The 11,582-nt window shown below is 33.3% G+C and overlaps 1 protein-coding gene and 1 long non-coding RNA gene across 4 annotated transcripts in view; one reads left to right on the top strand and one right to left on the bottom strand.

The window, feature by feature from the left end:
* Positions 1 to 11,582, bottom strand: part of pip4p2 (phosphatidylinositol-4,5-bisphosphate 4-phosphatase 2) — a 236,446-nt gene that overhangs the window by 81,130 nt on the left and 143,734 nt on the right. The window lies entirely within an intron of this gene.
* On the top strand, positions 468 to 7,458 carry LOC141379134 (uncharacterized). 3 transcript variants are annotated; one of them, XR_015516967.1, is made up of 3 exons: positions 468 to 608; positions 1,010 to 1,105; positions 5,118 to 7,458. It is a non-coding gene; the product is annotated as an uncharacterized LOC141379134 (long non-coding RNA). The 3 variants fall into 3 exon arrangements; XR_015516966.1 differs by having other exon boundaries at positions 468 to 635; XR_015516968.1 differs by having other exon boundaries at positions 513 to 894.

The raw sequence follows: 11,582 nt of genomic DNA, 5'->3' as shown, positions 1-11,582 counted from the left end.
ATATATTATTATATTATATTATATTATATTATATTATATTAGATTAGATTATAAATGTAGATCTTTAAATGTATATTTTCATTGTTCCTTAATGGTACACAAGGACTCTGGCAAGAGTTACACAAATACTCTGTAAATTTGCTCTCACTCTACTGACACATTTTACTCTGAACGCTCAAAAAAGAGCAAAAAGAAATATTTTTGAGTAAAAAAAATATAACTCTGGAAAAATTACTCTAGAAGTTTTCCTGTGTACACAGCTTTTGAAGGCATAATGAGGAATAAAAATTGTAACAAAATACACATTATCTATTAGAATTTTCACTGATTCTAAAACAGAAGCACGTCATTAGCAGACAAATGTTACAAAGTATAAATGTGTTCATCTTCTGATGCTGAAACTTCTCAGACCTGATTTATCTACTTGTTTAGAAAGGAAATGATTAGTCAGTTCTCTTCTCTGCCCTAAATCAGTGGAGTGTCAAGGCGGCAGCTGCTGTCTCGAGCAGGACACACACGTGACTCCAGACAACCTTGAAAGACACCCCACTGCCAAGGCTAATAAACCTTTCGCTTAGTCAGATGAGTAAATATCGTATCTAAACCAGGTCAGACTGCCACAGATCTGCCCTCGGGTTTGTATGACTGTTCAGAGCGCAAACACGCTCTCTAGTCTACCATAACATTCACTACCGTTTAAACGGCTACTGATGTAATTGGTTTTGCTTGAACGTCCTGCTTTAGCTTATGCTTGCTTATAGAACATATGGAGTTGTTAGAGACTCTTCTTATCCCTCAATGAGATGCTTTGCAATGCTATTCCACTCAATACGCATCAGTATTGTAGCACATTGAGTTGGTCTGACACATGGCCAGGAGCACATGCTATTCTAGGTGAAGTGGGAATAGTGGGACTATTTTTGAAATGGAAGAAATGTCAGTATACTAGATCACTTATGCAGCCGTTGGTATTGTAACAGAGAGAATGTGATGTTGTTTGTTTGCTCAGCACTTCTGCTGGAGGATTTTCCCCCGTGATCAAGGTTGCGGTGAAGGTTACGGTCATGGACAGACTCCAGATGGGAGGAAAATCGGGACCGTTTTGGTGATTAATCCTAGATTCTAAGATTTAGTTTGAAGTGAATTACATTTTTCTCTTGATCTGCTCAAGATAATCTTACAATAATTAACCATATTTTACTGCAAATTAGATTTGAAAATATTATTATGTTTATTGCAGCTCCACAAATTACCCGTGCTTTTGCTACACTAATGATGGGTTGACCATGTATTTGTAGTAATGCTGTGATTTATACAAGTATGCAAAAAAACAACACATTACCCAACCTTTACTGCAATTGCACCAGGGTTAATTTTTGAAAGTGTGGGATGTTTTTGTGTGATTTTCACTGTACAAATTCACTCACTCCCCTCCTAAAATACACTAAACGGCCACTTTATTAGGTACACTGTACTAGTACCGGTTTGTTACTAATCTCTGATTATATTTCAAGTACCTTGTTGAATCTATGCCACGAAGGATTAAGGCATTTCTGAAGGTAAAAGGTTACCTTCAGAACTGCCTTAATCCTTTGTGGCATAGATTTAACAAGGTACTTGAAATATTCCTCAGAGATTTTGGTCCATATTGACATTACAGCATCATGCAGTTGCTGCAGATTTGTCGGCTGCACGTTCATGATGCGAATCTCCCGTTTCGCCAAATTCCAAAGGTGCTCTATTGGATTGAAATCTGGTGACTGTGGAGGCCATTTGAGTACAGTGAACTCATTGTCATGTTCAAGAAAAACCAGTCTTTATGACTTGGTGCGTTATCCTGCTGGTAGTAGCCGTCAGAAGATGGTACACTGTGGTCATAAAGAGATGGACATGGTCAGCAGCAATACTCACGATGCTCAGTTGGTACTAATGAGCCTAATGGGTGATAAGAAAATATCCCCCACACCATTACACCACCATCACGAACTGTTGATACTAGGCAGGATGGATCCATACTTTCATGTTGTGGATGCCAACTAGAAAATTCACACGAACACCCAGAGAACATACCCAGCCGAGGCTCAAACCAGCAACCTTCTGGCTGTGAGGCGACAGTGCTACTCACTGCACCGCTAAGGTAATTATCCGTCTCTGTAATCGTTCTGTTCTATTACCTGATTTAATCATTATCTTTACTGCTAGAAAACCCAAGCCAAAGGATAAATTAGCAGGAAATCATTCAGCATAAATTGTTTACAGCACTTAATCTAAATTCAGATCTAAAGTCTGCTCGGTGAGAAATCTGTATTCTACTGCACTTAAAAAAATCTGTTAATTACCAATGTAATATTTTGTGTTTTCCATTTATTTACAGTTGTGAATTGCATTATGGGATGTTGATCTCTGCTCTGTCGACTTTTGATCAACTCTGCAATTCAACAAAGTGACTTTTATTGACATTTAGGTAGTTTGAGACAAGATATTGTTTAAGAAATAATATAGAGAGAAATAAGTTTGTATCATAAAAAATTACTGTAAAATAACTTGAGGTTGATTTACAAAAATTTGAGAAAATTTTTACCGGTTTTTTTTTTTTTTTAATTTAATTATTTTTTTTATTTAATTATTTTTTTTTAAGGCACCCCAGCTGCCGGATATAAACCGTAAAATCACAGATTTTTTTTTACAGTGCATGCAAAAACAGAAAGGTGGAGTCAATAGCACAGACCAGAACGGAAATGTCAAAGGACCACATAAGGTGACAAGCCCAGTTGCGTCCTGTTTTGGGTTAGAGGTATACAAACAAAAAGGAACCATATGACCTTAAAATAAAAATGAAAATAGAAAAACTTACATCAGATCCCAGACGACACCGCTGAGTCTAAACAGGAAGCAGCCAAATTTGTCACTTTTAGTGCGGTCTGCGCTATTTGTTAATCATTTCTGTATTTGCATGTGTGGAAAAATTGCACATGTCTGCTGTCAAACTGATGAAGATATTTTCCCAATTTGTTAGGGCTTTTCTATTTGCATGCGTTTTCTTAACTTGCAGCTCTCTCAAACCCCAATATTCAAATTTCTTCTGATTTTAATGTTTTCAGACAATAAATCTTACTTTTAAGGTCAACACACACACACAAAAGAAGAGGAAAATGTAATAAATACTACAAATTAAATCGAAACTTGTTGTGCACCATTTACCACAAGACTTCTTAGGACCACAGAACCATTTGAAAGCATCTTCTTCCATAACCTCAAACAATACACATGCTTTAGTCAATAATTGATGTCTAAATTACATAATGGCAAATATTTATCTTTTAACAGATCTCATTCTGACCTACACTACCTGACACAAGTCTTGTCGACGATCCCAGCTGTAAGAGCAACAAATAAGAGCTTGACTTCTAGTTGTTCATTTGGAAAAGTGGCAGAAGGTAAATTTTCAACTGCATCCCAATCATCATAAATACTGCAGAAGACCTATTAGAACCCACATGGACCCAAGATTCTCACAGAAATCAGTCAAGTTTGGTGAAGGAAAAATTGCTGTCTTGGGTTACATTCAGTAGGAGAAATCTGCAGAGTGGATGGCATCATCAACAGCCTGAGGCATGAAGACATTTGTGTTGCCTGTTATATTACAAACCACAGGAGAGGGCAAAATCTTCAGCAGGATAGCGCTCCTCATAATTCAGCCTCCACATTGAAGTTTCTGAAAGCAAAGAAGGTCAAGGTGCTCCAGGATTGGCCAGCCCACTCACCAAATATGAACATTATTGAGCATGTCCGGGGTGAATGGTGATTGAAGATGTATCCAATGAATCTCGATGAACTCTGGGAGTTCAAGCTTTCTTTGTCATTACAGATGACTTTGTTAATAAGTTATTTGAGTCTTTGCAGAGATGAAAGGATGCAGTCCTAAAAGCTCATGGGAGTCATACACAATATGAAATCTTTTTCCACTGCAGCATGACTTTATATTCCATACCAGTTGTCACCAAACTTGTTCCTGGAGGGCCGGTGTCCTGCAGATTTTAGTTCCAACCCTATTTAAACACACCTGAACAAGCTAATCAAGGTCTTACTGGGTATACTTGAAACATCCAGGCAGGTGTGTTGAGGCAAGATGGAGCAAAACCCTGCAGGGACACCGGCCCTCCAGGACCAGCATTGGTGACCCCTGGCCTATACTCTACATTATTTCTGTTAAGTGAAAAGACTTTTGTCTAAGCAAAGTCAGACCTTGCTGTCCTAATTAAATGATTCAAAATCAAGGCATGATCATGTTTTATTTTGCTGAAATAAGCATATGGAGGCCTTTGCCTTTCATATAAGCCACTTCTGATACCAGATGATCAACTAAAAGTCAAGTTGTTATTTGTTGTTCTTAAAACTTGGATAGACGACAAGACTTTTGCCAGGTACAAATTAATCTGAAATCTCACAGTTCAGATTGCAGGCTTTAGGATTGATAACAGTGCAGTTTGTACCATGTCACTGCAACTCCAAGATAACATGCTGAAAGAGATGGAGAACAAAATCTTACGTAATTGCATAATCAAACAAAACAGCACTGTCAATCTGTAACTGAACTGACATACCAGCAAACAAACCGTCTTCTGTCTGAAGCCTGTCTCAATTGAAACACTGAATTAAACCTAGACATAATGGGGCGTTTATGCAAAGCTCACAGCACAATACATGACGCTTGTGCATTTTTTTTTTCAAACCGTTTTATTTAATAAATAACACTGAACAAGCATGGTACAGCGATACATATCAATTTACACTGCAAAACTCTCTGTATTACAAAATACAGTGTATGTAAAATGCACTTGTCAAAGGGGTCAAGAGGATTCAGCATAGTACCTGATGTGCCCTAATCTGAAATGACATTTTAAAAGAAATACATGGAGAAATAAAGTCCTGTAATGTCAGATTAAGGTGTGCCAACAACCACTCAAGACCATTTACACACCATAATATACACGCACGGATGCATGTCCCACTCTGTCATCTGAACTGAAAAATAAGACAAAGCACTGATACATCCTCTAATTCAGTCCTTTTATTTATTTATTTTTTTAATGCAATTTTACATTTTGTTTTCCCAGATATTGTAATCTCACGCCTGCTGGAAATAGGCAAGAGTCCTGTTTCAATGTCTTAGGCAGCAAGAGGTACAAGGCAGGTTGACATCGTAACACAAGACCAGGATTGTTGGATCTCTACAATGTAACTCAGATGGCGAGTCAGCATGTTCAGCTTGTTTATTGCTAAATTCAGAAAACCCAGGGGTTTGAAACAAACAAATAAACAAGTCATCCATCTCATTTTAAAGTTTAAGGAATGTGTCCATTTGTGAACCGTGGAGTCAGATCAGTCTCAACAATAATATGTTTACAAAAATATAATTCACACATGTAGAGCACAATTCACCAAAACACAATTCATGAAGACAAAACACAATTCAATAAACCAAAACACATTTTTTTGTGTTTTCTGTATTTCTGAATTGTGTTTTGAATTTATGAATTGTTTTAAATTTGCGAATTGGATTGGTTTTTATTAATTGTGTTTTGTGTTTTTATGAGTTGTGTTTAGAATTTATGCGTTGTGTTTTGTTTTTATGATCTGTGTTTAGAGTTTACAAATTGTCATTTGTGTATTAATGAATTGTGTTTAGAATTTACAAACTGTTTGTGTATTTATAAATTGTTTTGTGTATTTGTGTTTTGTGTGTTTACAAGTTGAGTTTTGTGTATTTATGGATTGCATTTTTTGTATTTCTGAATTGTGTTTAGAATTTGCTAATTGTTTGTGTATTTCTGAATTGTGTTTTGTGTATTTCTGAATTGTGTTTTGTGTATTTCTGAATTGTGTTTTTTGTATTTCTGAATTGTGTTTTGTGTATTTATGAATTGCGTTTTGTTAGTTTATGAATTGTGTTTTGTGTATTTATGAATTGCGTTTTGTTAGTTTATGAATTGTGTTTTGTGTATTCATGAATTGTGTTTTGTGAATTTATGAATTGTGTTTTGTGTATTTTTATAAATTGTGTTTAGATTTTACAAATTGTTTTTTGTATTTCTGAATTGTGTTTTGTGAATTTATGAATTGTGTTTTGTGTATTTATGAATTGTGTTTTGTGTATTTATGAATTGCGTTTTGTGAATTTATGAATTGTGTTTTGTGTATTTATGAATTGCGTTTTGTGAATTTATGAATTGTGTTTTGTGTATTTTTATAAATTGTGTTAAGATTTTACAAATTGTGTTTTTTGTATTTCTGAATTGTGTTTTGTGTATTTCTGAATTGTGTTTTGTGTATTTATGAATTGTGTTTTGATTTTACAAATTTAGTTTTCTCTATTTATGAATTGTGTTTAGAATTTACTAACTGTTTGTGTATTTAAAAATTGTGTTTTGTGTATTTACAAGTTGAGTTTTGTATATTTCTGAATTGTGTTTTGTGCATTTATTAATTGTGTTTAGAATTTACAAATTGTTTGTGTATTTATGAATTGTTTTGTCTATTTATGAATTGTGTTTAGAATTTACAAATTGTTTGTGTATTTATGAATTGTGTTGTGTATTTTTGAATTGTGTTTTGTGTATTTTCATAAATTGTGTTTAGATTTTACAAATAGTTTTTTGTATTTCTGAATTGTGTTTTGTGTATTTTTGAATTGTTTTGTGTATTTCTGAATTGTGTTTTGTGTATTCATATATTGTGTTTTGTGTATTTTTATAAATTGTGTTTAGATTTTACAAGTTGTGTTTTCTGTATTTATGAATTGCGTTTTGTGTATTTCCAAATTGTATTTTGTGTATTTATTAATTGTGTTTAGAATTTACAAATTGTTTGTGTATTTATGAATTGTGTTTTGTGTATTTATTGTGTTTAGAATTTACAAATTGTTTGTGTATTTATGAACTGTTGTTTGTGTATTTACAACTTGAGTTTTGTGTATTTATGAAATGTTTAGATTTTACAAATTGTTTTGTGCATTTCTGAATTGTGTTTTGTGCATTTATTAATTGTGTTTAGAATTTACAAATTGTTTTGTGTATTCATGAATTGTGTTTTGTGTATTTATAAATTGTGTTTAAATTTTACATATTGTGTTTTCTGCATTTATGGATTGTGTTTTGTGTATTTTCGGATTGTGTTTTGTGTATTTTCGGATTGTGTTTTGTGTATTTTTGGATTGTGTTTTGTGTATGTATGAATTGTTTTTTGTGTATTTATGAATTGTGTTGTGAATTTTACAAATTGTGTTTTGTGTATTTATGAATTGTGTTTAAATTTACGAATTGGATTGTATAAATGTGAATTGTGCTCTGCAAGTGTGAACTTTATTTTGTGAACGTATTATTTTTGGGACTGATCTGGCTCCACAGTGAACCGTTACGCCAGCACTTTTCGAAATAAATGTAACAGCTTGTTAGAAAATCTATTTATTTGCACACACTCACTATGTAATAAAAATAAACAAACAGAAAACAAGAAGCTGTTGATCACCTAGTAAAATTGCAATACTAATTCGAGCCCTTGTCAGCATTTCACTCAGACCCTGCAGTCTAAGTAGCAGCAAAACTATGACGGCAGACGTAAATAGAGAGTAAAACGAGACGAGACGGTCCTTCAGAATGAGCAGCGCTATAGTGTTCGGTTGATTGTCAGATAATGGTGATGCTCTTAGTGTTGATGCTGTAAACCAAACGCAGACTCTCAAGTGACACGGAGAATGAAGTCATTACCGAGTAAAGTGTTCATTTCAATTACTGTGAAATCCATCACTGAGAGCTCCTTGCTGACGACATGAATATGTGAAGCTAAACAAGGTGAATAATAAACAAAAGCTCACAATGACAAACTAGGAGTTCTTAATCTCTTTACTGATACTCTGGCAAACCATTTTCATCTACAAAATGCACAGGTATCTACTTTTATGCTACTAGTATTTATCTTTTTTTTTTTTTTTTTAAGAAAACACAACTTTTTCCATTAACTACTATCACTTATTCACAAGATACTAATACTCATTCATTAGATATTAGTGGCTGTTAAGTCAACACTTGATCTTTGTGAATAGTTACTATTCTTTTTATGCTAGTAGTTAATTTATGCTAATAGAAGCGAATTACTTTTGTTCATATGTATTTTAATTTAGACTAGTACATATTTTTATAAATAGCAGCAGCTTTTAATTACATACTAGTACCTAGTATTATGTTCAGATTTTGATTATGACAATAATGTGCATGCAGCACATGGAAAGTAAAGAGGACTTTTATTTTATGTCAAAAGGTCACTTCTGGGGTGAGCAGGAGTTTTTGTGTTGCTGTTGAACAGCCTTGGTGGTCATGCAATCAAGCAGATGAGTTGGAAACTTGTTTTCATTTAGTAACACCTGGTTTTTATTTATAAGTACACTAAGAAATCCTGGTTGCCTTAAAATGTTAAGTTGAATCAAATAAACCTTATGAGTCCATTCAACTTACATTATGTTGAACTGACTTAAAACAGCTGGCGTATTATGTGTAACTTATAAAATTAAGTTAGAAGATGATTAACTTAGTTTAATAAGTTACAATGACCTAAAAACAAAAGCTGTCAGGATTAATTGATCATATCATTTTTACAGTGCAGAAACGATTCAATTCTGGTGCTTTTAAATCAGTCAATACGAGCACTTATAATAGTTCTTATCTCACAAGTGCTTTTTTAAACTTGCCTTTTGTTATGACTATTCTGAATGGCCATAGAAGTTAATGAAAATTAAATTTAAAATATTACTAGTAAAATAAAATAAAAAATCATAATACTGGTCATTCGAAGTGTTACTAGTATTTAATGAAATGTGCAAAGAAAGTTGACTCTAATTGAAATTTGTAGGGCAGCTTGCTCCACAGCCTTTTTGTTGCATTGACTCTTTTAACCCAGGTACTGCACTTGAATCGATTTAAGTCGCGTCAACTCAAAAAGCTCTGCAGCAAGTTGTCTTGAGTCAACTTTTTTTTACAGTGAGTAAATATCCGCTTGTCGGCTTCCGGGTCCAAGCGCTCTATTAAACTGAGACTCAACAAACAGTAATAATAAACGTTTACAAAGCACTTAAATACTTTTGAAAATTATGATCGCAATATTTATGTCTAATATCAGATGGCCAGAAAGTGATAAATAATGTGTGACATATGGCTAAAAAGTGGTCATAAATGAATATTTTCTCAATTCAAATGAGTAGCGGCTATAGAGTCAATCTAGAGCCATAAATACTTGCAAAATAAAATAAAGTTTTGCAAACAAAAAACAAAGTATTGAGCATAAATATGAATAAATAAATGCAAATCTCCAAAAATCGCAAGGCGAAAATTAAGTTTTGAGAAATAAACATGAATTTTGCAAACAAAATTAAAGAAATGCAACAGGAAATTTAGTTTTGAGAAAACAAAAAAGAACGGCAAATAAAAATCAAGCAGTGCAAAAAATAAATAAATAAACCAATAAAACGTAAATATTTGCATATATTCAACCCGGACCTGACCGAACTAAAAAGTGTCCATAAATGAATATTTTCCCAATACAAATGAGTAGCAGCGTGAACCCGGATACAGTATTCTATACGTCACCTATACGTCATGATTTAACAAGAGGACAGCCCAGGAGGTCCGGGTCTGCGGTAAACGCCCAAGTTCCCTTGACTCCTTACCCCTTGTCAAATCAGGACCACAAAGTGAAACGCACAGAAAGGTGAAGTGCAAACAGTGAAAACAACTTCACAAACTCACGGTTGACTAAAAAGCAAATCAAAATGAGCACTGCAATTGACTAGACAGGTTTTGTAAATGCAATGCTATAAAAAATGCTTTGCAAATATCTAAAAAAAAAAATAGTTTAATTGCAAATATTTTATTATTTTTTTTACTGCAGTTTAAAAAAAAAAAAATATATATATATATATATATATATATATATATATATATATATATATATATATATATATATATATATATATATATATGCTCAATACTGTCTTCAAATTTTCTAATAATAAAGGGACAGTTCACCCAAAAATGAAACTTCTGTCATTGTTTTTTCAGTAGATTGTTTCAAACCAGTTAGATAATTCTTGTCCTGTTAAACACAAAATAAGATCAATTGAAAAATGTTAGAAACCTCTAAATATTGACATCCATAGTATTTGGTTTTCCTACTTTGGATGTGAATGGTTCCAGGACTACAACATTAGTAGGGCTGCACGATATTTAAAAAAAGGAATACAGTTTCAAAAACAGCCCTAGTAGGAAAGAAGTCATCATTTTAGATAGACTGGGATGGTTTTGTAATTATATATAATAAGCAAATATACAAATGAAATAAATAATTATATAAAATTAACTGCTACGCTACAAACATTTATTTTATTGTGTCCAAATGGCTTAAATTAGCTAGAAATAATGACAAAACAAATAAAAGAAATGTGGATAATAAACTTTCAATCTAATGTTAAAATGATTGACGTTACAGATGCGATGTGACTTGCAGATATTGCGATATCAATGCTGAAACGATATATTGTGCAGCCCTACAAGTAGCTAAAATATAAGATATTAAGTAATAAATGCTAGTATTATGAAATTTGCTACTAGTACATTTCATAGAATAAAAAGTTAAATGGCTTGCCAGAGATAAACAGCCAGAGAATGGTTGTATTTACAGTGTAATTACGCATTTAATGGTGCAAAAATCCCAAGAAAGGATGACTGTAATGAGAAGATGAAACAAACAATCAAAGCACTAGGATTCTGCGAAACTCCTGCACTGAGGGATTCACTTTCCTGCTGTAAAAGCTGCGAGTTCATGCCGTGTCTCTGAGCTCGTTAACAGAAGCCTTTGCTAAATATATAGCCGGGACCCAAATACATCAGTCAATGCTCAGGAGGTCTTTTGTTTCTAATTAGGCGATTCTCAGTGGAGGCAGCAGCAGACTTTACCATGACCGCACTGACGTAATAACCGTTGGACTGTAGTTTGCAGTTTTGTTAGTTATTTGTAGCCCGTTCTCCTCACGCTCAGAATAGGTAACTGCACTGAGGAGGGCTTGAGCTGAAATTTTTGCAGATGTGCAGTTTTGGAAATAAGAATAACGGGAGATAAAGGTGAACTGTGAGTCATTTTAGCTTGTGTTTAGACTGATGCGAGTTACACTGAACTTCAGGAAGAAGAATAAAAAGAATAATAATGCAATAACATTAAAATATGTTCCCTTATACACACACTCATAAATTATATACAGCTATGGAAATAAATAAATAAGAGACCCCTTGAAATTTCTCAGATTCTCTGGATTTATAATTTAGTTATGTGTTTGAGTAAAACTATTTTTCGTAAACTACTGATGGCATTTTCTCCAAATTTATAATGGATATCAAAAAGGTTTATGTTCATTTTTAGACAACACAATAGCAAAGGTTTAACTCCATTTGAGTTAGGAAACCAGAATTTGCTTGAGTTTCAATGATGAAAAATGTATTATATTTATCTGTTAAACATATTTTTAATGTGTTATTATG

This window comes from Danio rerio, chromosome 19 (assembly GCF_052040795.2).
Source record: "Danio rerio strain M-AB ecotype USA chromosome 19, GRCz13ab, whole genome shotgun sequence".
Classification (NCBI taxonomy): domain Eukaryota; kingdom Metazoa; phylum Chordata; class Actinopteri; order Cypriniformes; family Danionidae; genus Danio; species Danio rerio.
This window is presented reverse-complemented; position numbering and strand designations above follow the sequence as displayed.